Below are 24,730 nucleotides of genomic sequence, written 5' to 3' on the forward strand. Positions count from 1 at the left end.
CACAGTGATATATATATATATGCTCAGTGATTTATTGGTACATGCCCAGGTCAATAATCAGAATGAGGATTTATTTCCAGACGGGCTACAGGTAGTGTTGTGAAATACTTCAACACACTGGATCGCAGATTTAGACCCCCTGCACTCTTACTCCTTAAAAACCAAAGAAATGAAGATATGTAGCAATCACATTGCAACAGGGCTGACAGTGACTTAATGCTTATACTAGTGGACTTCAGGTACCTTTAGGGTACGGTGTTCCCTGAAGGGCTCTCAAACCCCACATTTCAGATGCCTAGCTGTATCGCTGATCTATTGCACCTCAGAATCACTTTTAAACCTTACCTCTGGTATCTTTAATCCCTATTGCTCAACGCATGGTGAAAGTATTGCATAAATGTGTCTGAAAATGAGCAATGGGCACCTGAGAGACTCATTTGCCTGTTTCACAAATGATCATATTTGACTAGAGATTCTGTTTGGGATTCAGTTGTGCATTCTGACAGCAATCCCTTTCAAAAAACGATACATTCTGGATGAGGTCAAAGGTGCAGGAACACTGTATTTAGGATGTGTTTTAAAATCCATTGACTGATCCCCGAATCCTGAAGTTTCTTCGCATGATATCGGGCTTGCAACCACTTTCTGAAAAATGATGAAAAATACCAAAAATGAAAAAAAAAATATCAATTCTAGAGCCTAAGAGGAAAACAAGACAAATTTATATCTCCAAATAATTTTATGTGCTTCAGAAGAGCCCAGGAAAGTTTTTTGCATACATGAAACCACGCCCGTTTGCACGTAAGCAGACATGGTTGCACACACGACTTCATGAAAGCACGCGTGCATGCGAAGTCATCCTGTTGAGCATTTGAAAAGCCGCACCACGCCGCACTTGAAATAGCTCTTACATTAGTGGTAGACGCAGGAATCGCCTTTTTATTTACGCTCTTACCAACGCGATGGAAAGCAAAACAAAGCAAAGCAGAGCAAAACAACGAACAAACAAAAACCCTCACGTCCCGCACTTGCAAATAACACCGTTACGTGCCCAAGCGGTATTGTATGTCATCCTAGCACTGCACCCCGGGGCGTACGGTATATGGGAACGAGCACACGCCACGAATCGTCTCGAATCACTCCCTACAGCTGTAAGGCACCTTGAAGCGTGCACCCCCAACATTCTTCTTTGCGCATCTGTGAAAGGTAAATTCTTGAACAAACTCTGAACCAGCTCTAAGGAAACTAATCAGATTAGACATTACTTTGACTCATCTTTTTACGCTCAGTGCTGGATTGCTCAAACTCCAGCTAGGGTTAGGGTTAGCATTCCCACGCTACTTAGACACTTTGTTTACGCTCAGTGCTGGATTTTGGGAACTTCAGGACGAGTGGGAATTTTCTCCTATCTGTCAATTCTGTTTTGTTTTGGAGACTCTTGGCTGCCTATGTTGTACAGTGCAGCGTGAAGGAAACATTTTCCAAAACTGTGTCAGCTCAAAAGTTGTAAGAAAACCTCTCCAGCTGCTTTAACTCTCTTGATTTTTGTCATTTAACGTGACACTCGATGTATAACTGGAGCCTCACATATGCAAATGGTGAGGCTCCAGTTCGACACCACTTTACAGTATATGACAAAAGCATGGCAGACTGTGCCGGACCGGCAGATAACTTCTGCTTATTTTTACCATATTAAACATTGGAAATCCTCCCACTTGCATTTGTGACACTTGATTTTGGCTCCACCTAAGACACTCTTAAATCATCAAACACTTTTCTCTTCTCCCGCAACACTCTTGTCTGTCGGCACTATGTGGCAGCGTTGCATGACAACCCATCTCACCACGGAAAGGAACCTAACAGCTTTGGTAAGAGAGGAGAAAAGGACCTGGCCCGTACGGGGCTCGAACCCACGACCTTGGCGTTATTAGCACCACACTCTAACCAACTGAGCTAACCGGCCTCACGACAGTGGTCCTCTCTGTGCTGACACTGCTCATGATGTTTCCCGAGCCGAAACTGCGTTTTTCCAAGCAATTTGACAAAGCCCGCCCACTGAAAACTGCAGCAGATCGTGTAAAGACGTTCAACTTTGTAATTACTGCACGCACAGGAAGCAGAATAAATTCCTCTTGTCAAACTGTCAAAGGTTTGCTTTGCGAACGCTGCAGGACATCGCACAATCTCTTTTGAACAGGGACGAACGATTTCTTATGGGGCGCAGTAAGTACAGACGTTTAAAAAGCTCCACTCATGCCGACGATGCAGCATGAAGAAGCGCAACCTAACATTTGACAGACAAAGGCCGGGCGCCGCTACGAGCAATATGAAATCAAACTGACAGCACACGGCGTTTCGCGCTGACTCAAAAGTGATCTCGACAGACGCTGTTCTCTGCATAAAGCTGAAAGAGCTAAAGAGCGTTTCTGTTGAGACGTAACAAGCTCGTTTCTTTCTACCATGATGTCACCATGACCAAATCTGTCTTTAAGCACCTTGCTCAGTCTCTGACGACACTGTCAAAAATTGCTTTCGCCGATTGTATTGCAAACCGGCGGAAGCGGGGTATTGGGAAAAGTTTTCAACTAGCAATAATCGCGCCTCGGCTAAACCTCACAGGCTACGATACTGCCACTGCGCAAAGCTGATAGTTGCCAGGCAACCGCGGGGATCCTATGGAAATCGTTATCGATAGTCTCATGGCATGTCGTTTCTGTAACGCTTCATATTTGTCCTCTTCTTCATCTAGCTTGAGGTTTTGAAGAATTTCATGGCAGACAAGGTCTCCGTCGGGAACAAAGGGCGTTGTGAGAAAACCGTTGCTTATTTTCAGCAGCAGAAATACAACCCTTTAAATACAAGATGACAGAACAATGACGAAGGGCATGCCTGGAGGAACTCATGCACTACAGAGGAAAGGGGGTGGGCACGTACAGTTCACATTCAAGCCACAAGTACTCTTCTTGGATGTTGCACAAACAAATCCTAACGTCTTGAAACCATTGCAGCATGTTTGTGTCCCACTTCCCGTGGCTGCAGGACGACTGACACGAACGGACAAACACAATCTGTGGCGTTTAGCGTGACATAGTCTTGCAGGCATCGTGCTGTCTCACTGCAATACTATACCGCTGGAGGAAACAGTCCATCTGGCCATGAAACTCATTTAAACGTCTAGCTACAGCAACTAACTATATCATGATTTATTCAGGATGTGTGGAATCAGCACGTCCCGGAGACAGCTTCCGAAATCGTGAGCATTCTCTGGTGGTAGGGGCGTTCAAGATGGCGCTCAGGTGGGAGGTAAAGTTTAGTGGTTGAGGAGTTTTTTTGAGTTTTTCATGACCTGAATGTTAATTTTTGCTTTTTTTGACTACAGAAAAATAAGGACTTAACACTAGTTGTTTAAACTTCAGTTATAATTGAAAGAAAAAAAAAACGATTTTTTTTAGGTTTAAGAATTTCGATATGAGTAACACTGGGAAAAGAAAAGAGTGCTGGGTCCTCGAAGGAGAAATCTAAGATACCTCAATCGTATATGTATAGCACTACAAGAAAATCGATGGAACTACAGGGAAAAGTGAAGCAGCTGGAGGGGACGTGGAAAGAGTGCTGGAGATGCGCTCGTACGGTAGAGCCGGAGTCCCTGCCCAGCACACCTGTGAAAACCCCGGCGGCCAAGAGAGGAAGGGGCGACCTGACGCTGGAGGAGCTCCAAACCAACATCTTTAACATGATGGGTGAGCTGAAGGAAATGATTCGATTTAATACAGTCGCAATCGAAAGTCTTAAAAAGTCCATGGACTGTGTGTTTAAAGAGGTTGAAGACTTAAAGAGTGAAGTAAAAGTTCTTAAACAAGTAAATACCGAACAAGAAAAGCATATTAAAGAACTTGAATTGAAAGTGAACGATGTAGATAGATACTGTCGACGATGGAATTTAAAATTATTTGGAGTTAAAGAGGAACGTGATAAGGACCTTGTTGCAACAGTGAAGGGTATCTGTAAAAGGACCCTGCCGGACCAGGAGGACGTAATATCGGCCATTGACTTTGTTCACAGGCTCGGGAGAGCGAACATGTCTGGGCAAGTGCGCCCCAGATCGATTATAATACAGTTCACCAAGAGGACGGCGAGGGACATGCTGTGGCGAGCGGCGAGGGGGAATGAGTATTTGAATGGGAACAAACTGAGGTTTGCAGAGGAACTGTCTGCCGCGGACAGGAGCACCAGGAACCAGCTGTGGCCCCAGGTTGAAGCTGCCAGAAGAGAGGGGAGGAGACCCTACTTTGTGGGAGCGAGGGCCTTTGTGGACGGGAAGGAGATTTGCTCCCAGTGACTGCTCAGTTAATGATTATGTTTGGTTTTATTTGTTATACCAGTATATACTAGTGTTTCTTTAGTGTTAGTTTGGAATGGTGTAGTTAAGTGTTAAGGACTGTTATAGTTCTGGTTCTTTGAAAAACTCAATAGTTTAGATAGTCTTAGAGTTAGTTATTTGCTTTTGTGTATGTCTTTTTCATGAATGCCAGAGGTACTCGAAATGTTGTTAAAAGAAAAACGTTTTTTTTGTTTTGTAAAAAACTGTGCTGAGTTTTATTTTTTTACAGGAAACGCATGCATGTTGAAACTAAAGTTTATAATTGAGAAATATTAAAGCAAGGAAAATATGATACGTGTAAAATATACAATTTGATCACATAATTACTTAATTACCTCTGGTAGTTAAATGTTTTTTTTCTGCTGCGTTTTTTTTCTCTTGTACATGACTCTGATCCTCTTGTTGTATTTGTATTTGTAAATTCTACATGTTTAATAAAAATAAAAAAAAGCATTATAATCAAGTAGCCACAGAAATTGCATCACGCTTTCATGTATGCTATTGCAGACACCAACGTTGCCTAGATAGAAAACCGAAATAGCCGTGGGTTTGCTTGCTGGTCTGAAGGATCTCTCTTCGAATCTCTATCATTTGTCAATGGAAGTAAAACGCGCTGCAATCTGATATGTTCAGAATCAAACCCGCAGCTGTTGTTCGACTTTATTTCTTGACTAATTACAACTGAGTGTCGCATGAGCAGTTACGTAAACTTGTCTGGTATATTTGAACACAAATGCCGTTCTTCAATTAAAACTAACAGTACATTGTCAGGGACATTCAGTTCTATACAAACAAGAGACAGACAAGAGAATATTCCTACCTTCATGTGGACTACGTGTTGACTTACTGATCGGAATAATTGAAAAGTTCGGGTTCATAGCCGATGCAGTGCGTTCTAATTAGAACAACAGCAACGCTGAGCTCTCAGCACCGTACTGAGCCCAGGTGTTTTTCTAAAGCTGTCAGGTGCAGTTCATTTACATGAAGGAAATCTCTTACTGGGTACAATTACAATGCAGTAAGTAGCACAGGCTACTAAGGGAGTAGCCTGATGCGTTTAAAAACGACCCGAGCCAGCCAGGAGTCGAATTTACAATCTCCTAATCCGTAGTCAGACGCGTTATCCATTGCGCCACTGGCCCTGGTGTGACACTGCAGGACTGTAACCCAGTGAGCTCAGCACTGCAACTAGTAAAATATTACCCGCGGTCCATTCTTTTCCAAAAGTGAGAAACACCTGTTTTCTACATGTTGTCTGTTTTAAAACCATATCTCTTTAAACCAAACCAAGAGTTTGTCTTTTGCACTGATATTCTGATTCATTTCGATTTCAAAGAAAAAAAAACATTATCTTCCAAAGCATCATAAAATTGTCCCTTCTTCCAGACTCTACTTCTCTCTTGTAGTAGTACAGCAGACCTTTCCAGGTGAGCAGATAACAGAGTCCGAAATGAGCTTCCTCCATCAAGCAAAGTACCTGAACATGACTCTGTCTTCATAAATGCGCCCCTGTAATAAAGAAATTAAATCCAAAATCAAGAGGGCAGTTGCCTACTGAAGTTCAAGAAGTCATCAATTTTAACCTAGCAACACATTAAAGGCTGCATCTATACAAGTATGATTCTAGAAATGCTCACCAGATTACGTTTTAAGAAGGAACTGCGCCTCAGGTTTCGCCGAGATCTTAACTCGGATGGCAGGATTCAGAGTCCGGAGTGTGGACTGATGGAGCACGGAGGGTCCATATACTGTGGATCCCTCAGTGATCTTCCGCGTATTCAAACCGCCAGCGTGTAACTCCCCTGTCCCCGTGACCTCATCGCTCTGCTCTCACCTCTGTGCAGCCGAGCCCGACTCATGATAAAGTGGAAAAAAATATGCCCCCAACGTGAGATTTAATTTAGATTTCACAGATGCGCAAGGAAGAATGTTGGGGGTGCACACTTCAAGGTGCCTTACAGCTGTAGGGAGTGATTCGAGACGATTCGTGGCGTGCGCTCGTTCCCATATACCGTACGCCCCGGGCTGCAGTGCTAGGATGACATACAATACCGCTTGGGCACGTAACGGCCTTATATGCAAGTGTGGGACGTGAGGGTTTTCGTTTGTTCGTTTTGTTTTGCTCTGCTTTGCTTTGTTTTGCTTTCCATCGCGTTGGTAAGAGCGTAAATAAAAAGGCGATTCCTGCGTCTACCACTAATGTAAGAGCTATTTCAAGTGCGACGTGGTGCGGCTTTTCAAATGCTTGTGGGCATTTCTCTGTTGTTGATTCTTTTTTTGTGTGTAACAAAGTGGCATTTTCATGTCCGGACGGGGAGACTTTATCATTCCGACATGAAGCCACCCTTAAGTCCTCTGAGGCGTGTCTGTCTGCAAGGCTTGTATTTTGGAAATGTTTTTTTTAAACGGAGAATGACTTTGAAATAGGCTTCCGCCGGCGCCTCGCGATCCAGGTAAGATTGTAGCAAGAACGCAGCGGCGGTGGGGCTTGCTGTAGTCGTGGCCGAGTGATTAAAGCGATGGATTGGAAATCCATTGGGGTCTCCCCGCGCAAGTTCGAATCCTGCCGACTAGGTTGTCCGCCTCCAGTCCTTGTGTTCCGGCGCAAGGAAAGAAGCGTGCCTCTTTGCTGTTCCTGGTGGTTTTAAAACGCCAAATCGCTTGTACCCGCTGCCTTGGAAATAAATTCTTCAGCATCCGCGAATGCCTTTTTGCAGCTAAATGACGGTGTAAGTGTGTTTAGCCAGCGGGACTGGCTAGAGACGTAACTAAAGAGACTTGACGAAAATCAACTTAAGGAGATTGGAAAATATAAGAGCGTCTGAAAGTATAAGTACAGTACAGGTGGACGTAAAAGTAGTTAGATAAACAGTGTTTGTATTTTTATACAATTAGTTGCAATAGAGGAAACAATTTGGGTTTATTCGAATGTCTCAGACATGCTGAAACGCTGTAGGTTTAGAATCGAGACTGGGGAGAATAACGTCTTGTGAGAAGATCTGTTTACCTAACGATTAGATCCTGTAAATCCCTTGTACCCTCCCTAAGTCTGTCCCAGTCCAGTGGATAAAAATGTACTGTTAATGGAGTGTTGGTTTCTCTGTTATGGGATACTGGAGCACTACTGTCATGCTTGTTTCACTCCTCTGTTCAACAGTGTGCTATAGAGTAATGTATATGGGGAGACGGCAGGAGGCCACAGGAGTATTGGGGCAGCAAGTTTTACTTGCCGAGTACCAGATTTTAATGGGTGGTTTTATCCCAGATCTATTGGGTTGGAATATTATGCAATACAAAGAATGACTATCCAGAACAGGGTATCACGTGGCTTCAACTGACTGTGATCACTCAGTATGTTGATAGTATTCTGAGTGCTTCCCCTGACGAGGAAACCCACAAGTCTGAGTTGCTTCAGCTTTAGAGTGTCTAATAGAAGCAGCTATGATAAGGCCCTTTTGTGTCTAGCATTGTGAAATTTTAACAGGGCTTGGGTGCAATGTTTTTACAGGGTGAGCACAACTCTTAACAGATCTGCTTAAGGGGGGAGTGCAGTACAAGGACAAGATTGCCTTGGTTCCCGCAACAAAAGCCGCCTATAATAATTTGAAACAAGCTCTCTTACAGGTGCTGAGACTGGGGTTTCCTCAGATGGATCAACCATTCCTTTGTATGTAAGTGTGGACAAAGGGTTACTGTATATGTATATAATGTATGTATTTGTTGCATGTAGGCCACAATTCTGGATGGCTATGGAGAAATAGGATTCTCTCACAACGGCAGGGACTCCAGTTAAGAATACTAGGCTTGTCTCTGAACTGATTTGTAGTTTTACAGCTGCCGACAGAAGCAGCTTGAGTAAGGTGTAAATAACACAATAAATAAAGAATTCCAGTAACTCAAGGTAACAACCATGCAGATGCAGATGCCAGACGAGCTGCACTGGGAGAGCGGGAGTCTGAGACCCCTGTGAAACCTCTATTGGGGAAAGGGGAGAATTCAGGTTGAGGCCTTTAATAGATGTTTAATAGTGGTTAGAACAAATGTGTAAAGAATGTGGGGTTGTATGATGATGTGATGTGGGCTGGCACATACCCAAGTGTATGACAAAGATGATCCCAGGGTATGGACTGCCCTGCCCCTTGGATACTGATCTAGGGGCAGACTACACTGGGAAGGTGTGCCAGGCTGTAATTGCCTCACTAGGGGTAAGTTGGAAGTCACATTGCCCCAATCACCCACAGTCTGAAAGACCAACTAAGGAAATATCAACTGAAGGGACACCGTGGGTAGATAACTCTCTATTAAAGTGTTGTAGGTTTGTTAACTGAAGCGGTGCACAGGGCTTGTGAACAGGTGCCGGACGCTTGGGGACCTCCAGCAGAGGGGAGACACGACCGGATACCTGGCGAGTGGGTGTAGGTGAAGAAGAGATACCCTGCCAGATGTTGCAATCCTGCTGGGAGGGACCATATCAACTGCCACCAATTACTGATTGTGCCATCTGAGTGACAGCATGAGATCGCTGGATCCGCGCATCGCACTTTCACTGACCCACGGCACCAGAGACTGAGTGAACAGAAAGAAGGATGTTGTTACCGTTTCTGTGTCTGATGCTTCCTAAGACCAACAGTGTGCTTGTTAGGCCTGAGGAGCATTACTGGGGATATGGTATCAATACATTCCGGGTGTTGGGATATCTATCAGGGTAATACATTTCTAATTGGACTATAAATAATGTCATATTGTCTGCTTTAAAACTGATGTTTTCAACTCTATTGTAGAGATTCTAGAATCAACTAATAGAGAATTGAAATAAAAAAGGGCATAAGAAGACATTACCAAGAACGACCACAAGATGGAGATATTGTCTAGACATTACCAACAACGACCACAAGATGGAGATATTGTCCAAAGAGGCAAGAAGGGCAAAGCCGCGAAAAGGTAAAAGCATTTTTTGAAAGAGATTGCTGTCAGAATGCACATCCGTATCCCAAACAGAATCTCTAGTAGAATATGATCATTTGTGAAACAGGCAAATGAGTGTCTGCTACAATATGATTGCTACACATCTGCATTTGTTGGTTTTTAAGGAGTAAGAGTGCAGGGGGTTTAAACCTGCGATCCAGTGTGTTGAAGTATTTCACAACACTACCCCTAGCACATCTGGAAATAAATCCTCATAAGTGCAAACACATCCTAAATACAGTGTTCCTGCACCTTTGACCTCATCCAGAATGTATCGTTTTTTGAAAGGGATTGCTGTCAGAATGCACAACTGAATCCCAAACAGAATCTCTAGTCAAATATGATCATTTGTGAAACAGGCAAATGAGTCTCTCAGGTGCCCATTGCTCATTTTCAGACACATTTATGCAATACTTTCACCATGCGTTGAGCAATAGGGATTAAAGATACCAGAGGTAAGGTTTAAAAGTGATTCTGAGGTGCAACACATCAGCGATACAGCTAGGCATCTGAAATGCGGGGTTTGAGAGCCCTTCAGGGAACACCTTACCCTAAAGGTACCAGAAGTCCACTAGTATAAGCATTAAGTCACTGTCACCCCTGTTACAATGTGATTGCTACATATCTTCATTTCTTTGGTTTTTAAGTAGTAAGAGTGCAGGGGGTCTAAATCTGCGATCCAGTGTGTTGAAGTATTTCACAACACTACCTGTAGCCCGTCTGGAAAAAAATCCTCATTCTGATTATTGACCTGGGCATGTACCAATAAATCACTGAGCATATATATATCACTGTGTTGAAGCTAGAGACCTGTATGTAATAATATGATGCTAAAATGTTATTTTCACATATATTAATGTAATAAATGATTGCTTATGCTTTATAAACAAATCTAATTAAAATAAAAGCTAAAGTTTTGTATTTATCTTGTACCATAGAACATGATTTTCTTTGTATTTCAAGCCCACAAAGTGTCCAAATGACGCACTACATGATATAAAGAAGATTATCACATGCATATCGGTATTATCTTTCTTATGAAAATGCATTCCTTTCATTATCTTTTACTTTTTAAAATGAACTCAAGTTGTGTATAATGTAATAATTTAAGTAGAATAGATTCTAATAATAAAATGATCCAGTGTGTTGCTCTACTACACTACTTCACTGCTCTATGCCGTCTGGAAATAAATCCTCAGACTGCTTACTGCCCTGGGCATGTACCAATGAATTACAGGAGCACATCTATTTATCACTGCGTTGAAGCAGGAGACACATAGTCTCTGCAAACACATCCTAAATACAGTGTTCCAGCACCTTTGACCTCATCCAGAACGTATCATTTCTTGAAAGGGATTGCTGTCCGAATGCACATCTGAATCCCAAACAGAATCTCTAGTAAAATACGATCATTTGTGAAACAGGCAAATTACTGTCTCAGGGGCCCATTCCTCATTCTCAAGACACATGTATGCAGTACGTACACCATGCATTTAGCAATAGGGATTAAAGACACCACAGGTAAGGTTAGATGTCATGTTCTATGATCATTTCTTTCAGCATTAGGGACTAAATATACCAAACGTATGATGCTAAAATCCTGAAAAAAGGATGTGCTCCATCTCGGCAGTAGATTGGATTCCAAAACTGATTTGGGTCAATATACATTACCTTTGAAGATAAGGTACAGTCTACTGTAGGGAACCATCAACTTAGAAAGCATTGGCCTTCCCTGGGGGTCAGGTAGGTGCAAAAGATAAACCTTTATCCTATCTTTATCTTAAGATAAGTGGCCAAGCAGTATTTTTCCAAGTTTCACCAAGCTCATCATGTTGCCATAGTAGAAAAAGTTCTATAAAATGTTAAATAACTTTAAAAAAAGCATCTTGGTCTTTCAGTACTGTACAAGGTGAATTAAACTGTCCCTGGTAATAAAAAGTAATTAGAAGCATCCCAGAAACTTTATCTCTAGAAACATTAGCTGTTTTATATCATGTAATTTAGTGTGATGTTGTCAGAATTCAAGGACATTATCACACACAGAAATTGGTTCAGTTAAATCTAAAAAACGCAGCTAAACATGGGTTTAAATGTAAAATAGAAGTCTTACCTCTTGTCAAAAGATTTAATTCAAGAAGCGATGTAATAAATGATTGCTTATGCTTTATAAACAAATCTAATTAAAATAAAAGCTTAAGTTTTGTATTTATCTTGTACCATAGAACATGATTTTCTTTGTATTTGAAGCCCACAAAGTGTCCAAATGACGCACTACATGATATAAGGAAGATTATCACATGCATATCGGTATTATCTTTCTTTTAAAAATGCATTCCTTTCATTACCTTTTACTTTTTAAAATGAACTCAAATTGTGTATAATGTAATAATTTAAGTAGAATAGATTCAGGTAGGAAATATAGAGTCATGATGTTTATGGCTGACATCATTTCACATGGGTGAATTTTAAGCTAAGAAATAAAAACATTTACAATGAAGATACCATTGCTTAATTTTAAATGCCTTTAAAAAATAAATACCTCCTGAGAATAATTTGCCACTCCCAGATCCTTGGTAAGGTACTGTTTGAATCCAATCAGGAGAGGAGCATCCAGGGAGTGCTTTCTATAGAGTCCAGCTTGGGCCACTCTCTTCCGGCCTGCTGATACTTTTTAACTACTCAGGGCCTGTAAGGATATAAAACACCGGTTTAAACATTTTATACCTATAAGACAAATTAGAATTTTAGTAAAAAATAGATACATCTGAAAAATAAAAAGTCTTACTGCTGATAGAGTTCTTCAGAGCTCACATCTTCCCCTTCCTTATCCGCTTCTGTTTCAGTTTCTAGAGCAGCCTCTGGCATCTCTTCCTCCTGGACAGCGGCCTCTTGCTCAGGGCCGCTGGAATGCAGGTATATTCTTTTCAACATGCTTTTACATAATATGTTGTAACAATGATTTCAAAAAGAAACTACAGAAGCCTTACAGATTAAAAATATCTCACCTTGCCAATGTGTCTTCAGGCTTCCCATGTACAAAAAGGCCCAAGGACTCTAGCAGTCTTACAACCACTATCCTGTTTGCCTCACCAGACACGATCTCTATTCTGTGGTAATCCACGATGACCCCGTTCTTCAGGTGATTCATCATGTCCTCCCTCGCCTGTTGAGAGGCCATCCTGATGTTTTCTGCCGTGGCGTGCTTCATACACGCCCTCTTCAAGTGAGCAGGAAGCTGATCAAGAGTATTCAGGCACATCTTGCACACCAGGGGAATCCTCGCGGGTTTCCTTTGAAAATAAATAATACCATCTGTGTATAGAAACAAGCTAAGACTGATTTCTTAAATTATCCTTAATTTTCTCTCTCATAGTTTGAGCATAATGATTTTATTGCATTTATATAAGAATTGCTCATTGCTCCAAAATAAATAATGGTTTCATAAAAAAGTGAGCACTTACTTGGTCTCAGTCACAGACTTTCCAATAGAAGCCATTGTGGAGTTCAGCAACTGCAGGTCCTAGAAGTGGGGAAGGAATTTTAAAAGAGAAATTGAATTACAATACAGAAGGAATGGCTGAGGGATCACTGAAATATATATATACAAATTCCAAAGACTGAGTCCATATAGAAACAACTACCTTTCATTTTCAATATAAGAAAAAAAAAAACATTATCTTCCAAAGCATCATAAAATTGTCCCTTCTTCCCCGTGACCTCATTGCTCTGCTCTCTCCTCTGTGCAGCTGAGCCCGACTCACGGTAAAATGGAAAAAAATATGCCCTCGACGTGAAATTTACTCTGGAGCGAGCCAGTGTTGCGCATAGCTGCCTTCAAAGCAGTTGACCCAGGTTCGATTCCCGGCCAATGCAGTTGCGAATGTTTTCAAATGCTGTCATGAGCCTTGGATTGTGACTAGCAAAGCGAAGCCTTTTGAAAGAGCTAAAGCACTGCAAAACGGAATTGAAGGAGAATCTTACAGGGGATTCTGAGCAGTGTCTGCATACATGCAGTCAGATAAAGGTGCTGAAAGCTTGAGCTACTCTCAATGTCATGCTGCCCTTCCCCGGAGTAAATCTGTTACATTGAAAGAATGCTTCTGGCAGGTTCAAAAAGGGACCCTTGTTAATTGGAGAAATCAATGATTTCGAATGAATTCTGTACGCGTTAAAAGACAGCTATACACAGAAAACATGCAGGACACTGCTCATGATGTTTCCCGAGCCGAAACACAGTGCGTTTTTCCAAGCCATTTGACAAAGCCCACCCACTGAAAACTGCAGCAGATCGTGTAAAGACGTTCAACTTTGTAACTACTGCACGCACAGGAAGCAGAATAAATTCCTCTTTTCAAACTGTCAAAGGTTTGCTTTGCGAACGCTGCAGGACATCGCACAATCTCTTTTGAACAGGGACAAACGATTTCTTATGGGGCGCAGTAAGTACAGACGTTTAAAATGCTCCACTCATGCCGACGATGCAGCATGAAGAAGCGCAACCTAACGTTTGACAGACAAAAGCCAGGCGCCGCTACGAGCAATATGAAAACATACTGACAGCACACGGCGTTTCGCGCTGACACAAAAGTAATCTCGACAGACGCTGTTCTCTGCATAAAGCTGAAAGAGCTAAAGAGCGTTTCTGTTGACACGTAACAAGCTCGTTTCTTTCTACCATGATATCACCATGACCAAATCTGTCTTTAAACACCTTGCTCAGTCTCTGACGAGACTGTCAAAAATTGCTTTCGCCGATTGTATTGCAAACCGGCGGAAGCGGGGTATTGGGAAAAGTTTTCAACTAGCAATAATCGCGCCTCGGCTAAACCTCACAGGCTACGATACTGCCACTGCGCAAAGCTGACGGTTGCCAAGCAACCGCGGGGATTCTATGGAAATCGTTATCGATCGTCTCATGGCATGTCGTTGCTATAACGCTTCATATTTGTCGTCTTCTTCTTCTTCTAGCTTGAGGTTTTGAAGAATTTCATGACAGACAAGGGCTCCGTTGGGAACAAAGGGCGTTGTGAGAAAACCGTTGCTTATTTTCAGCAGCAGAAATACAACCCTTTAAATAAAAGATGACAGAACAATGACGAAGGTCATGCCGGGAGGAACTCATGCACTATAGAGGAAAGGGGGCGGGCACGTACAGTTCACATTCAAGCCACAAGTACTCTTCTTGGATGTTGCACAAACAAATCCTAACGTCTTGAAAGCATTGCAGCATGTTTGTGTCCCACTTCCCGTGGCTGCGGGACGACTGACAAGAACGGACAAACAATCTGTGGCGTTTAGCGTGACATAGTCTTGCAGGCATCGTGCTGTCTCACTGCAATACTATACCGCTGGAGGAAACAGTCCATCTGGCCATGAAACTCATTTGAACGTCTAGCTACAGCAACTAACAATATCATGATTTATTCAGGATGTGTGGAATCAGCACGTCCCGGAGACAGCTTCCGAAATCGTGAGCATTCTCTGGTGGTAGGGGCGTTCAAGATGGCGCTCAGGTGGGAGGTAAAGTTTAGTTGTTGGGGAGTTTTTTTGAGTTTTTCATGACCTGAATGTTAATTTTTGCTTTTTTTGACTACAGAAAAATAAGGACTTAACACTAGTTGTTTAAACTTCAGTTATAATTGAAAGAAAAAAAAACCGATTTTTTTAGGGTTAACCCTTTTATGTTTAAAAAGTCCGATATGAGTAACACTGGGAAAAGAAAAGAGAGTGCTGGGTCTTCGAAGGAGAACTCTAAGATACCTCAATCGTATATGTATAGCACTACAAAAAAATCGATGGCAACTAAAGGGAAAAGTGAAGCAGCTGCAGGGGCAGCAAGAGGGCGGAGGCGCCGCGCGCCCGGCCGACGTGTTGGACCGGTGCGCTTTACGTGCTGAAATAAACACGCGACAGCCCCGAAATGTTTCCAGAGTGCTGTGCACTGAAGACTTGCCTGGTGCTCCTCCGTGCAGATTGTTTGTCCTCCTCCAGTGCGGGACGAGCCAACACAAGGGAGCGCATTCGCCAACATCCAGGCACGCAATGCGATTTGGAAAGCAGCTCCTTTCCAAAGAGTTGCACACGAACGATCCTTCAGTCCCGCTCGGGGGGCATGGAACCCCCGCCACACACAGCTTCAAGTAGCGAGTCATGCGCCAGGGCTTTCGCTTACGGCCACACCACCCTGGACACGCCTGATCTTGTCTGATCTCGGAAGCTAAGCAGGGTTGGGCCTGGTTAGTACTTGGATGGGAGACTGCCTGGGAATACCAGGTGCTGTAAGCTTTTGCTCTCCCGGCCAGCAGGGGTCGCCGTTGGTGCCGTAGGCTTTGGGAGGAAAACCTGCAGGATGGAAAGGTGATCTATAGCCTCATCTCTAGAGATGTTTTGTTGCTGTGGCATGTGTGTGACCCATATTCAAAAAAAAAAAACCCGTCTGTAAAACGAATATCGAAGCTGCCTCTAAATCTGCAAATGAAGATGAGTCGATAAACCACTCGTTTTTCGTATAACTAGACATATATTCATTTGTTACCGATTTCATTCATTGAGCCCTGGGGTTTCCTAATGGCCAAGGAGGGTCGGGACCTCGGTTTGACGCCTCCCCCGAAGGACGGCGCCTGTTTGTGCAGCAGAGTGTCGCCATCAGGAGGCTGGGGCGTAAGAGAGCCACACAGCCCGCAGGGTGAGCGCTCCCTACTGGTCCCAGTCACACCTCTTGCAGGAGCAGCAGCAACCGGAGCTTTTCCGGGGTGGAATCTCCCATCCGGGTGCCGGCCAGGCTCACACCTGCTGGGCTGCCCCGGGGGTGAGCCCAGTCGAGAGTCGCAGGGCCAGATCTAGTCACCGGGGAGAAACGATACAAGTGAAGGATTGCTCGGCTCTCGGCACTTGAAAAGACCGACAAATGTCTCGTTCCCGCCGGAGCTGAATGTACCCGCATGTGTGGTGTCGTCTTCTTCCCCTGCCCCGCTGTGTTTGCTGTATTGTCTCTGAAGCCGGCCCCCCCGAGACGAGACGGGCTGTTCCTGTGCCCCAATTAACACTTTACAGGTGCCATTCCCCGGCATTGTGGCCATTGTCGGTGCTCACACGCGATAAGATAAGGCGGAGGAGAGCGGGGCATGCCCAGCGGCAGACATTCAAGGAGGGGGCAGTGCGAGGTGAGGTGAGGTGCGACACGCCGGAGCCCCGACGCAGCTAATGCGGAGCACTTGTTGGACTGGCATCGAAAGGACGTGTGCGCACGGAGCGAGCCTTCCCTGCGGCAGAGCGCGGGAACTTTCTCCCCCCCTCCCGCTGCAGGAGTTGTGTGCACTGCAGCGGTGCCGAGAGAAAAGCACAGAAGGCAGCAGGCTCTGGAGAGCAGGTAAGAGACGGAGCCTTGTGGGCAGGCAAGCAGGCCCGTTTTTTGGAAATTGCTGAAAAGGTTTGTTCGGTGTGTGGCAGGCGCACGTCGCAATGAGGCCGAATTGCATCCCGGGACATGCTGCGAATGCGCAACGGCGACTGCAGATGTGTAGGAAACGGCGCGCTCGTTTTCTCGTTTTGCCCACACTTTTGAGTGTTAGTGTGGCGTGTGAGTGTGTGAAAGAGTGGGCCCAGCAGGAGGCGGTGGCGTGCAGGGCGAGGAGGTGGCCTAGGCTGCGCGATTTGTGCTGTGGGTGCGGGCCGCTTGCAGGGGCCTGTTTAACTCATACTTACCTGGCAGGGGAGATACCTTGATCAAGAAGGAGGTTCACCCAGGGCGAGGCTCGGCCATTGCACTCCGGCTGTGCTGACCCCTGCGAATTCCCCAAATGTGGGAATCTCGACTGCATAATTTCTGGTAGTGGGGGACTGCGTTCGCGCTCTCCCCTGATGTGCTTGGTCCAAAATCAGATACGGGAGGGTTAGGACACCACGAGCTGCGTGGCTGCGGAAGGATCCCGGTTCGACAGGAGTGGACGCCGCTGCTGGTTCTCGCTGGCTTTTAGTTAGGGGTCCGGAGAAGCATCTCAAGCTAGTTCCACTACTCCTTCGGGACGTTCATTCCCTTTTCAAAGTCAGTCGTTTTGCTGTAGTCTGCGTTCTTTAGGCTGATTATCGAGGTTAGCCTTTATTTGGTCATGGGGGGCCTCGGTACTGTATGCTGAGTCTAAAGACAGTTTCACCCGTTTTCTGATTGCTCGGTTCTGTACCAGTGCAGACATGTCAAACAGTGAATGGCTGTACCTCTATTGTATTCGTGCTCAATGAATGAAATCGGTAACAAATGAATATATGTCTAGTTATACGAAAAACGAGTGGTTTATCGACTCATCTTCATTTGCAGATTTAGAGGCAGCTTCGATATTCGTTTTACAGACGGGTTTTTTTTTTCGAATATGGGTCACACACATGCCACAGCAACAAAACATCTCTAGAGATGAGGCTATAGATCACCTTTCCATTCTGCAGGTTTTCCTCCCAAAGCCTACGGCACCAACGGCGACCCCTGCTGGCCGGGAGAGCAAAAGCTTACAGCACCTGGTATTCCCAGGCAGTCTTCCATCCAAGTACTAACCAGGCCCGACGCTGCTTAGCTTCCGAGATCAGATGAGATCAGGCGTGTTCAGGGTGGTGTGGCCGTAAGCGAAAGTCCCGGCGCCTGACTCGCTACTTGAAGCTGTGTGTGGCGGGGGTTCCGTGCCCCCCGAGCGGGACTGAAGGATCGTTCGTGTGCAACTCTTTGGAAAGGAGCTGCTTTCCAAATCGCATTGCGTGCCTGGATGTTGGCGAATGCGCTCCCTTGTGTTGGCTCGTCCCGCACTGGAGGAGGACAAACAATCTGCACGGAGGAGCACCAGGCAAGTCTTCAGTGCACAGCACTCTGGAAACATTTCGGGGCTGTCGCGTGTTTATTTCAGCACGTAAAGCGCACCGGTCCAACACGTCGGCCGGGCGCGCGGCACCTCCGCCCTCTTGCTGCCCCTGCAGCTGCTTCACTTTTCCCTTTAGTTGCCATCGATTTTTTTGTAGTGCTATACATATACGATTGAGGTATCTTAGAGTTCTCCTTCGAAGACCCAGCACTCTCTTTTCTTTTCCCAGTGTTACTCATATCGGACTTTTTAAACCTAAAAAAAAATCGTTTTTTTTTCTTTCAATTATAACTGAAGTTTAAACAACTAGTGTTAAGTCCTTATTTTTCTGTAGTCAAAAAAAGCAAAAATTAACATTCAGGTCATGAAAAACTCAAAAAAACTCCCCAACCACTAAACTTTACCTCCCACCTGAGCGGCATCTTGAACGCCCCTACCACCAGAGAATGCTCACGATTTCGGAAGCTGTCTCCGGGACGTGCTGATTCCACACATCCTGAATAAATCATGATATTGTTAGTTGCTGTAGCTAGACGTTCAAATGAGTTTCATGGCCAGATGGACTGTTTCCTCAAGTGGTATAGTATTGCAGTGAGACAGCACGATGCCTGCAAGACTATGTCACGCTAAACGCCACAGATTGTGTTTGTCCGTTCGTGTCAGTCGTCCTGCAGCCACGGGAAGTGGGACACAAACATGCTGCAATGCTTTCAGGACGTTAGGATTTGTTTGTGTAACATCCGAGAAGAGTACTTGTGGCTTGAATGTGAACTGTACGTGCCCGCCCCCTTTCCTCTGTAGTGCATGAGTTCCTCCAGGCATGCCCTTCGTCATTGTTCTGTCATCTTGTATTTAAAGGGTTGTATTTCTGCTGCTGAAAATAAGCAACGGTTTTCTCACAACGCCCTTTATTCCCAACGGAGCCCTTGTCTGTCATGAAATTCTTCAAAACCTCAAGCTAGAAGAAGAAGACGACAAATATGAAGCGTTACCGCAACGACATGCCATGAGACGATCGATGACGATTTCCATAGGATCCCCGCGGTTGCCTGGCAACCGTCAGCTTTGCGCAGTGGCAGTATCGTAGCCTGTGAGGTTTAGCCGAGGCGCGATTATTGCTAGTTGAAAACTTTTCCCAATACCCCGCTTCCGCCGGTTTGCAATACAATCGGCGAAAGCAATTTTTGACAGTCTCGTCAGAGACTGAGCAAGGTGTTTAAAGACAGATTTGGTCATGGTGACATCATGGTAGAAAGAAACGAGCTTGTTACGTCTCAACAGAAACGCTCTTTAGCTCTTTCAGCGTTATGCAGAGAACAGCGTCTGTCGAGATCACTTTTGAGTCAGCGCGAAACGCCGTGTGCTGTCAGTTTGATTTCGTATTGCTCGTAGCGGCGCCCGGCTTTTGTCTGTCAAACGTTAGGTTGCGCTTCTTCATGCTGCATCGTCGGCATGAGTGGAGCTTTTTAAACGTCTGTAGTTACTGCGATTCCTACGTCTACCACTAATGTAAGAGCTATTTCAAGTGCGGAGTGGTGCGGCTTTTGAAATGCTTGTGGGCATTTCTCTGTTGTTGATTCTTTTCTTGTGTGTAACAAAGTGGCATTTTCATGTCCGGACGGGGAGACTTTATCATTCCGACATGAAGCCACCCTTAAGTCCTCTGAGGCGTGTCTGTCTGCAAGGCTTGTATTTTGGAAATGTTTTTTTGAAACGGAGAACGACTTTGAAATAGGCTTGCGCCGGCACCTCGCGATCCAGGTAAGATTGTAGCAAGAACGCAGCGGCGGCGGGGCTTGCTGTAGTCGTGGCCGAGTGGTTAAGATGATGGACTAGAAATCTATTGGGGTCTCCCCGCGCAGATTCGAATCCTGCCGACTACGTTGTCCGCCTTCAGTCGGTGTGTTTCGGCGCAAGCAAAGAAGCGCGCCTCTTTGCTGTTCCTGGTGGTTTTAAAACGCCCAATCGCTTGTACCCGCTGTCTTGGAAATAAGTTCTTCAGCGTCCGCGAATGGCATTTTGCAGTTGGAAGCAGATGTCGACACGTTTTGCACAAAGCACCAAAAAAGCGTCTTTTTTGAAGGCCCAGGCACTGAGCATTGGTGGTTCAGTGGTAGAATTCTCGCCTGCCACGCGGGAGGCTCGGGTTCGATTCCCGGCCAATGCAGTGGCTTTTGCAGCGAGCGGCTCCATCACTTGCATCCCCTTGCAACTCGCAACTCAAAAAACCCACTGAAGCTAAGCAGGTGTGAGCCAGGTCAGTACCCGGATGAGGGTGAGCTACAGGGAAAAACAAAGCTTCCAGCTGGAAGCGGTGTTAATGGTGCCGGTGGTGGGGCGCTCACCCTGAGGTCTGTGCGGGTCCCAATGCCCCAGTATAGTGACGGAGATGCTGTGTTGTAAAAGGGCGCTGTCTTTTGGATGAGATGTAAAACCGAGGTCACAGCGCTCTGTGGTCATTCAAAATGACCACCAAAACCTTTGACAAAAGCTCTTGGTAATTGATGGTCTTCAATAATGCTTCTCCTTTAGGTACATTTTAAATCAGCTGAAAAATGCTGTGAAATGGGGGGGCACTTCAGGCCAGTGTAGGATTTGGGTTACAAGAACCATGAAACTGCACGAGAAAGCCCGTACACTGAATTACACGGCTTTCTATTCAAAGGAGGACAAAAGAAATTCCCTGAGTTCGATTTTTTGCAGCACAGAGAGGAGCACTGTTGTGAGGCCGGTTAGCTCAGTTTGTTCGAGCGTGGTGCTAATAACGCCAAGGTCACGGGTTCGAGCCCTGTACTGGCAAGGTCCTTTTCTCCTCTCTTACCAAAGCTGTTAGGTTCCTTTCCGTGGTGAGAGGGGTTGTCATGCAACGCTGCCACATAGTGCCGACAGACAAGAGTGTTGCGGGAGAAGAGAAAAGTGTTTGAAGATTTAAGAGTGTCTTAGGTGGAGCCAAAATCAAGTGTCACAAATACAAGTGGGAGGATTTCCAATGTTTAATATGGTAAAAATAAGCGGAAGTTATCTGCCGGTCCGGCACAGTCTGCCATGCTTTTGTCATATACTGTAAAGTGGTGTCGAACTGGGTGTCGAACTGGAGCCTCACCATTTGCATATGTGAGGCTCCAGTTATACATCGAGTGTCACATTAAATGACAAAAATGAAGAGAGGTAAAGCAGCTGGAGAGGTTTTCTTACAACTTTTGAGCTGACACAGTTTTGGAAAATGTTTCCTTCACGCTGCACTGTACAACATAGGCAGCCAAGAGTCTCCAAAACAAAACAGAATTGACAGATAGGAGAAAATTCCCACTCATCCTGAAGTTCCCAAAATCCAGCACTGAGCGTAAACAAAGTGTCTAAGTAGCGTGGGAATGCTAACCCTAACCCTAGCTGGAGTTTGAGCAAACCAGCACTGAGCGTAAAAAGATGAGTCAAAGTAACGTCTAATCGGATTAGTTTCCTTAGAGCTGGTTCAGAGTCTGCTCAAGAGTTTACCTTTCACACATGCGCAAAGAAGAATGTTGGGGGTGCACGCTTCAAGGCGCCTTACAGCTGTAGGGAGTGATTCGAGACGATTCGTGGCGTGTGCTCGTTCCCATATACCGTACGCCCCGGGGTGCAGTGCTAGGATGATGTACAATACCGCTTGGGCACGTAACGGCGTTATACGCAAGGTTTTCGTTTGTTCGTTTTGTTTTGCTCTGCTTTGCTTTGTTTTGCTTTCCATCGCGTTGGTAAGAGCGTAAATAAAAAGGCGATTCCTGCGTCTACCACTAATGTAAGAGCTATTTCAAGTGCGACGTGGTGCGGCTTTTCAAATGCTTGTGGGCATTTCTCTGTTGTTGATTCTTTTTTTGTGTGTAACAAAGTGGCATTTTCATGTCCGGACGGGGAGACTTTATCATTCCGACATGAAGCCACCCTTAAGTCCTCTGAGGCGTGTCTGTCTGCAAGGCTTGTATTTTGGAAATGTTTTTTTGAAACGGAGAACGACTTTGAAATAGGCTTCCGCCGGCGCCTCGCGATCCAGGTAAGATTGTAGCAAGAACGCAGCGGCAGCAGGGCTTGCTGTAGTCGTGGCCGAGTGGTTAAGGTGATGGACTAGAAATCCATTGGGGTCTCCCCGCGCAGGTTCGAATCCTGCCGACTACGTTATCCGCCTCCAGTCGGTGTGTTTCGGCGCAAGCAAAGAAGCGCGCCTCTTTGCTGTTCCTGGTGGTTTTAAAACGCCCAATCGCTTGTACCCGCTGCCTTGGAAAAAAGTTCTTCAGCGTCCGCGAATGGCATTTTGCAGCTGGAAGCAGATGTCGACGCGTTTTGCACAGAGCACCAAAAAAAGCGTCTTTTTTGAAGGCCCAGGCACTGAGCATTGGTGGTTCAGTGGTAGAATTCTCGCCTGCCACGCGGGAGGATCGGGTTCGATTCCCGGCCAATGCAGTGGCTTTTGCAGCGAGCGGCTCCATCACTTGCATCCCCTTGCAACTCGCAACTCAAAAAACCCACTGAAGCTAAGCAGGTGTGAGCCAGGTCAGTACCCGGATGAGGGTGAGCTACAGGGAAAAACAAAGCTTCCAGCTGGAAGCGGTGTTAATGGTGCCGGCGGTGGGGCGCTCACCCTGAGGTCTGTGCGGGTCCCAATGCCCCAGTATAGTGACGGAGATGCTGTGTTGTAAAAGGGCGCTGTCTTTTGGATGAGATGTAAAACCGAGGTCACAGCGCTCTGTGGTCATTCAAAATGACCACCAAAACCTTTGACAAAAGCTCTTGGTAATTGATGGTCTTCAATAATGCTTCTCCTTTAGGTACATTTTAAATCAGCTGAAAAATGCTGTGAAATGGGGGGGCACTTCAGGCCAGTGTAGGATTTGGGTTACAAGAACCATGAAACTGCACGAGAAAGCCCGTACACTGAATTACACGGCTTTCTATTCAAAGGAGGACAAAAGAAATTCCCTGAGTTCGATTTTTTGCAGCACAGAGAGGAGCACTGTTGTGAGGCCGGTTAGCTCAGTTGGTTGGAGTGTGGTGCTAATAACGCCAAGGTCACGGGTTCGAGCCCTGTACTGGCCAGGTCCTTTTCTCCTCTCTTACCAAAGCTGTTAGGTTCCTTTCCGTGGTGAGAGAGGTTGTCATGCAACGCTGCCACATAGTGCCGACAGACAAGAGTGTTGCGGGAGAAGAGAAAAGTGTTTGAAGATTTAAGAGTGTCTTAGGTGGAGCCAAAATCAAGTGTCACAAATACAAGTGGGAGGATTTCCAATGTTTAATATGGTCAAAATAAGCGGAAGTTATCTGCCGGTCCGGCACAGTCTGCCATGCTTTTGTCATATACTGTAAAGTGGTGTCGAACTGGGTGTCGAACTGGAGCCTCACCATTTGCATATGTGAGGCTCCAGTTATACATCGAGTGTCACATTAAATGACAAAAATGAAGAGAGTTAAAGCAGCTGGAGAGGTTTTCTTACAACTTTTGAGCTGACACAGTTTTGGAAAATGTTTCCTTCACGCTGCACTGTACAACATAGGCAGCCAAGAGTCTCCAAAACAAAACAGAATTGACAGATAGGAGAAAATTCCCACTCATCCTGAAGTTCCCAAAATCCAGCACTGAGCGTAAACAAAGTGTCTAAGTAGCGTGGGAATGCTAACCCTAACCCTAGCTGGAGTTTGAGCAATCCAGCACTGAGCGTAAAAAGATGAGTCAAAGTAACGTCTAATCGGATTAGTTTCCTTAGAGCTGGTTCAGAGTTTGCTCAAGAGTTTACCCAGTGGGCATTGATTCGTCGAATATACATATATTCACGGCGAAAATACGGCTATACGTATATATACGTCGCCTCGACGTATAATCAACGTCGAATTGCAACCGTAAAATCGACGACATTAATAAACGCATATATAACGTCGAAAACACATCTAACACAGTGCCTGAGGCTTTTTACTGTATGTATCGTGTGTGCCGCAACTAGGAGTATACGGCTCTCTGCACAGTGTACGAAGTAAATTATTTTCGCAGTAATTAATTTACACGTGTATAATAAATATAGTAAATATAATAAATTAATTACTGCAAAAATAATTTTCTTCGTAAATCCTTCAATCCAGATGATTGGGGCATTGGTGCATGGCTACAGTCTGTGCTAGGAACATGGAGAGGGTCTCTGGTTCAATACATATTTGTGGGTCTGGTATTATTCGTTATGATCATATCGTTAATATCCTGTTTGAAAAACATGTGGACTAAAGCTGCTGCTTCTGTGCTAATTGTATGCCCTGAAGGGATCATGAAGGTCAAAAAATGATTTCATGGGAAAGGTTCTCTTATCTAGTGGCAGAACCTGATGGGTAGAACAATATAGTTTTAAGGGGGGTTACCCTTGGGAGTGATTCCCCTAGATGCAAATGATTATTGTGGTTTGTTTGTTCATAATAAGATGTTTTGCAGGAACGGAACAAAGAGAAATTTTACAACTTCAGCTAGAATTGTTCTGCAAAATGTCACAGCTGAGGCAGGGGAACAATGTGTAGATTTTTCTAAGAG

General features: G+C 45.0%; 11 non-coding genes across 11 annotated transcripts; 7 read left to right on the forward strand and 4 right to left on the reverse strand.

The window, feature by feature from the left end:
* Positions 1-1,889: 1,889 nt before the first annotated feature.
* trnai-aau (transfer RNA isoleucine (anticodon AAU)) lies at positions 1,890-1,963 on the reverse strand. The gene has a single exon. It is a non-coding gene; the product is annotated as a tRNA-Ile (tRNA).
* Positions 1,964-2,504: 541 nt separating this feature from the next.
* LOC148637230 (U4 spliceosomal RNA) lies at positions 2,505-2,646 on the reverse strand. The gene has a single exon (XR_015931573.1). It is a non-coding gene; the product is annotated as a U4 spliceosomal RNA (small nuclear RNA).
* Positions 2,647-6,874: 4,228 nt separating this feature from the next.
* On the forward strand, positions 6,875-6,956 carry trnas-gga (transfer RNA serine (anticodon GGA)). The gene has a single exon. It is a non-coding gene; the product is annotated as a tRNA-Ser (tRNA).
* A 7,110-nt stretch (positions 6,957-14,066) lies between these two features.
* On the reverse strand, positions 14,067-14,208 carry LOC148637232 (U4 spliceosomal RNA). Its single transcript, XR_015931571.1, has one exon. It is a non-coding gene; the product is annotated as a U4 spliceosomal RNA (small nuclear RNA).
* A 1,304-nt stretch (positions 14,209-15,512) lies between these two features.
* On the forward strand, positions 15,513-15,631 carry LOC148637233 (5S ribosomal RNA). Its single transcript, XR_015931574.1, has one exon. It is a non-coding gene; the product is annotated as a 5S ribosomal RNA (ribosomal RNA).
* A 1,411-nt stretch (positions 15,632-17,042) lies between these two features.
* On the forward strand, positions 17,043-17,206 carry LOC148637234 (U1 spliceosomal RNA). The gene has a single exon (XR_015931568.1). It is a non-coding gene; the product is annotated as a U1 spliceosomal RNA (small nuclear RNA).
* A 636-nt stretch (positions 17,207-17,842) lies between these two features.
* Positions 17,843-17,961, reverse strand: LOC148637235 (5S ribosomal RNA). Its single transcript, XR_015931575.1, has one exon. It is a non-coding gene; the product is annotated as a 5S ribosomal RNA (ribosomal RNA).
* Positions 17,962-19,250: 1,289 nt separating this feature from the next.
* Positions 19,251-19,392, forward strand: LOC148637236 (U4 spliceosomal RNA). The gene has a single exon (XR_015931572.1). It is a non-coding gene; the product is annotated as a U4 spliceosomal RNA (small nuclear RNA).
* Positions 19,393-20,285: 893 nt separating this feature from the next.
* Positions 20,286-20,356, forward strand: trnag-gcc (transfer RNA glycine (anticodon GCC)). The gene has a single exon. It is a non-coding gene; the product is annotated as a tRNA-Gly (tRNA).
* Positions 20,357-22,259: 1,903 nt separating this feature from the next.
* On the forward strand, positions 22,260-22,341 carry trnas-aga (transfer RNA serine (anticodon AGA)). Its single transcript has one exon. It is a non-coding gene; the product is annotated as a tRNA-Ser (tRNA).
* A 214-nt stretch (positions 22,342-22,555) lies between these two features.
* trnag-gcc (transfer RNA glycine (anticodon GCC)) lies at positions 22,556-22,626 on the forward strand. Its single transcript has one exon. It is a non-coding gene; the product is annotated as a tRNA-Gly (tRNA).
* Positions 22,627-24,730: the final 2,104 nt, after the last annotated feature.

Source organism: Lepisosteus platostomus, unplaced genomic scaffold (genome assembly GCF_059453375.1).
Source record: "Lepisosteus platostomus isolate fLepPlt1 unplaced genomic scaffold, fLepPlt1.hap1 Scaffold_129_H1, whole genome shotgun sequence".
Lineage (NCBI taxonomy): Eukaryota > Metazoa > Chordata > Actinopteri > Semionotiformes > Lepisosteidae > Lepisosteus > Lepisosteus platostomus.